At 50.3% G+C, this 5,000-nt stretch overlaps 2 protein-coding genes across 2 annotated transcripts in view; one reads left to right on the forward strand and one right to left on the reverse strand.

Moving 5' to 3' along the window:
- ralgps2 (Ral GEF with PH domain and SH3 binding motif 2) overlaps positions 1-5,000 on the reverse strand; it is a 58,511-nt gene that overhangs the window by 11,946 nt on the left and 41,565 nt on the right.
- angptl1a (angiopoietin-like 1a) overlaps positions 774-5,000 on the forward strand; it is an 18,141-nt gene continuing 13,914 nt past the window's right edge. The window contains exon 1 of the mRNA XM_083671917.1: positions 774-983. The gene's annotated coding sequence lies outside the window, so the exon portion shown is untranslated. The remainder of the gene's footprint in view (positions 984-5,000) is intronic.

A 5,000-nucleotide genomic window follows, 5' to 3' on the forward strand; every position in this document is an offset into this window, starting at 1 on the left:
GGATTAACAGCAGCAGAGCATGAAGACAATCTGTGTGCGTGTGTGTGTGTTTCTGTGTGTCTATGTGTGCGTATGTGTGTGGTGGTTAGAGGTTACTGGGGCAGCCGGTCTGAACCAAAGTCCGGAGAAGTACGGTGTGTATCCACACACACACACACACACACACAAACCCTCCTTCATTGAGCTGAAAGACTGTTTCTCTCTCTCTCTGTCCGTCTCTCTTAAAAAAAAAAAAAGGGATTGTTGAGGATGTGAAGTTTCTGGAGGAGTTTCTGTTATTCTCCTTCTGTCTCTCTCTCATCGGGGTGACATCAGAGGTGGGCTGGGCCATCCCGAAAAAGAAGTAGGGAAGAAAAAGTGCCTCCCCCACACCCAGTTCCCCCTCCCCTCTCTCCCTCCCTCCCTCCCTCCTTCCCTCCCTCTCTCTCTTCTCCTCTCCATCCTTTGTGAAAAACTCAAGGCATCAGTCGTCAGAGCTCAGTCTGTTAGCTGCTTTGTTAAGAGCCGTGAGCCCAGGTCTCAGCTGAGCCCAGATCAGCCCCCACAGACAGGAGCGCGTCTTTGGGGCAGCAGGCCCGGAAAAGCAGGCCCTCGGCCGCTGGGACGTGTAGAGAAGGACGGGGGGGGGGGGACACCCAGCCCCAGGACCGAGGGGAGAGCAGGGGACAGAAAACCCCCAGGACAGAGGCAGTGAAGAGGGACACAGAAGACCCAGGGATGATGACCCCTGAGCAGAGCCTGAGGAGGGGACTCCAACTGAGCGCTGAGGCTCAGTGAAGACCTGCCTGACTTGAATACACACACACACACACACACACACACACACACACACACACACACACACACAGATACATACACAGACACATATACACACAGATACACATACACACACACACACACACAGACACAGACACACACTCGACTTCAGCTGCCGGACACATTCTCAACGTGGGCTTCAAAGCACACCCATACAAACACAAAAGGTAAGCAGCTGCATGCCTCGTTTTCAGTTCCTTCTCTGTCCCTGCTCTTTTATCTCCCCCCTTCCATCTCCCCTCCCTCCCTCCCTCCCTCTCTTTCTGCTGTGGGAGACAGCTGAGAAGGCTCTGGCTAAGAGGTTTTGGAGGTTAGGATGTTCCGTGACAAGAGGCTTTGACTGCAGACAGAAACGTTTAGCAACGCTAGTGAGAGAGAGACAGAGAGAGAAAGAGAGGGAGAGAGAGAGAGAGAGAGAGAGAGACAGAGAGAGAGAGAGAGAGAGAGAGAGAGAGAGAGACAGAGAGAGAGAGAGAGAGAGGGAGAGGGAGATGGGCTCACAGTCTGGCTTATGTTTAATGTGTGGTGAGGGTATAGCATGAGGTATATAGTGTGGAATGTGTGTAAAGGGTAAAGTTTGTTGTGTTTGTGATATGCACTGATAGAGCTGAAGCGACTACAGGGGTGTGTGTGTGTGTGTGTGTGTGTGTGTGTGTGTGTGTGTATGTTATATGCATGTGTATGTGTATGTGTGTGTCTATTCTGTAGCTTCAGATCAGAGGCAGGCGTAGTAGGATGGGTCTCTCTGATGTATATGTGTGTGTGTGTGTGTGTGTTTGGGTCACCCTCGAGGTCTGAGTTCGAAAGACAGAGAGAGTTATGCAATATGCAAATCCAAATGCAGCACAGGGGCAGAAGTGCTGCAATGTCCAGTCAATGTTGTAACACGGTCTGTTAAACCACTGTTCAACCACCGTTCAACCACTTCAATGTTGCTGCCGTGTCACTCTCTCCATAAGGACCAGGCTGACAAACTGGTACATTTCTACTCTGTTCACTGATGGAGTCCTTCCCTCTAACATGAGTCTATCCTTCCGGGGGAACAGAGAAACTTTATTCCTTAGGAGAAGAAGGAGCACACAGCTCCTAAAGCCTGACTTGCACATTAAAGAAGGTATTAAGAAGGGGAACGGTTTTAATCGTGATCTGACTTTTTGACTCTCTTTTTTTCCATTCGACTTGGACAGTTTCCATAGTGCTACCAGAGAGGAGAGGGGGAAAAGTAGGGCAACATCAGAGAGAGAGAGAGAGAGAGAGAATTCCTGTGAAACACTTCAGGGAGACTGATCTGATCAGATGGAGAGATCTGGGAGCCGGAATGCAGAGTACCGTTTTGCCTGTTTATTTTTCTAAGCTTCGGTTACCTAATACAGTCCTCCCTCCCTTAGCCTGGGACGGCACTGAGAAATGGGTTCTAATTAACCTGGTTGGATTAGGGGTTAATTAACCTGGTTAGATTAGGGGTTAAATCAATACTGCGCACATTAATGACAAGGTGGTGACACGTTTCACAGTGTGCAGCGCTCGTATACACACACACACACACACACACACACACACACACACGGTTTATTCGTGGCCTCATCAATAGAGACGGGGCTGTTTTCTGATGGAATACAAGTCCCATTCATTGAGTCCCTGTTTAAAACAAAAACAAACCTGATGATACAATGTAATTCTACTCTGACCACATCCCCCAGCAGGGGGGGGGCCGCAGCTCCCCCCACGGACATCAGATACTCAGCCCGACCAATCAGAGCCCACGCCACGACAGCCAGAGCTTTGAACGCTAATAATATCAGTCTGCCAGCTTTTCATATGACCACTCACAATTACCTTCCACTGGTTTCACTTAGACCCTGTGTCTGTCAGAGAGATCTGTGGACAACCCCCTGTTCACTGGGGGGGGGGGGGGGGGCACATCTGCTAATGCTGGGGGAGGGAGGGAGGGAGAGAGAGAGAGAGAAAGAGAGAAAAAGTGGACAGAGCTGGGGATAGGTGCACTGCGCATACACACACACACACACACACACACACACACACACACACACTTCACTGAGCTGGTCTTGAAAACAGTTAAACCAGATAAAAAACAAAAATGAGGGCACAGCGAAAGGTTATGAAAACATTTCGTGAGGCAGTGTTTTTTATTATTTTTTCATAAAACGCAGCCAAAATATCCCAGTAACTCATCTGCAAGCGAGGAAGAGGGACAGGGGAGAGAGAGAGAGAGAGAGAGAGACAGAGAGAGAGAATGAGAGCACCTTTCTGTTTTTATCCAGAACATTCCGTGCAGAAGCAGGAGTGGTGCTTGGCTCAGGGTTCACCTGGAACACGTGTGTCAGTGCTTAAACGGTCATCACCAGCGGGACATGCTGCCCGTGGTCAAAACATACGCTGCTTTCTATCCTGAAATGTCATCTTCTCACTTCTTAAAACCCAACCTTGACATTTCTCCCTGACCCCAAATTAAGAGCAACTTTTGTGGTGCTCTGGGAACTGTGTGTGTGTGTGTGTGTGTGTGTGTACCTAATCCCCATGGCCACCTAACAATGACTGTTAAGACGCCCTAGAAGCCTCCGGCCTCCAGCCTCCCAGAGCCAGAAGGAGGAGACTGGAATAGCCTGACATCACTGTTCATCTAACACAGTCATAACACGTTAATTGTCAACATGGTGAACAGGGCCAGTGAGGGTCTCGTCAGGGTCCTTGCGCTGTGACAGGCTCGCCTGTAGCCCAGCAGGAGAGACAGAGAGCTGCCCCCCCCCCCCCCGAAGCCCACACACACATATCACAGCCTGACATAGAGAGAGACACTAACATTCAGACCCTATGGGTTAGGTAGGTAAACACAGACTGGAAGACACACACGCACACACACACACACGCACACACGCACACACACACGATGCCGGTTGTAAAACACAGGTCTCAGTTAGCGCGGCTCTCTGTCTGACCACCGTCGGCTAACCCGACCACAACCACGGAACACACACACACACACACACACACTTAGACCAGAAGTAATGCCTTGTCCCCAGAGTCTGTCACACTAGGCTAATCCATCACCGGTAGGAAAACGGTTTATTAACCAAAAATAAAACTCTCCATAAACACAAACCAGCCATTCCCTGGAAGGAGGAGAGGAAGGGAGGATGAGAGGGATGGAGGAAGGGATATTTCATATTAGACGTTTCAGAAACGTTTCAGAGTTTCATTCATAGATCTGTTCCGTGTTAACGAGGAATCAGACACGGTCGAGGGGGAAAGAGGTAGAGCACCCCCAGGAGAGAAGGAGAGAAGGAGAGGAGGAGAGGAGGGTTGAAAAGGGAGAGGAGGAGGAGAAGAGAAGAGGAGAACCATGGCGCAAGTACAAACGAGTCAGCAGAGTGTGTGTGTGTGTGTGTGTGTGGGAGAGAGAGAGAGAGAGTGTGTGTGTGTGTGTGTGTGTGTGTTGCTCGGGAGAAAGGATCGTGCTCCGCTGGTTGGGCTAATATGAAACATGTGGTATCTTTGGTAGCCCTGTGACTGAAGGCAGAAACAACAACATGAGACTCAACCTCTCCTCTCCAACATAAACACACATCCACATCCACCCAGCACCTCCTGGACTGACTGAGTGGCTCTCTCACCCCCCAACAACAAACACTCACTCACACAACACACTCCCTCTCTCTCCCTCTCTTTCTCCTCTCTCTCTCGCTCCTCTTCTTTTCATTCCTCTCCTCCCTCCCTGGTCTCTCCTCCTGTTTCCCCCCCAGACAGAAACCGTAGACATGACCAGCTGCAAGAGGACCTGTCCAACCAAACTCTGACATTTCACCAAATACAACGCGAGTGTGTGTGTGAGTGTGTGAGAGAGTCTGGCTTAGCACAGAGAGGAGGTTGTGTTTAAGGTGAGGGGGAAGTGTGTTAGTTTTAGGGAGGGTGCAGTCTGGGTGGTGTTGGAGGGGGGTGTTGTCCTTATCTTAAGTGTGTGTGAGTGAGGTGAGTGTGTGTGAGTGAGGTGGGTGTGTGTGTGTGTGTGGGTGGTGAGTGTTTGTGATGGGGACCCTGAAGGAGGTCTTGTATGAACTCTGTTCCCTTGGATACAAAACTACCCTATGAACAATGTGAAGCTCATACTGGGACATGGAGGGAGAGGGGGAGGGGAGGGGGGACCCTGCTCTGGGTTTACACCCCAC

Source organism: Argentina silus (assembly GCF_951799395.1).
Source record: "Argentina silus genome assembly, chromosome: 6".
Lineage (NCBI taxonomy): Eukaryota > Metazoa > Chordata > Actinopteri > Argentiniformes > Argentinidae > Argentina > Argentina silus.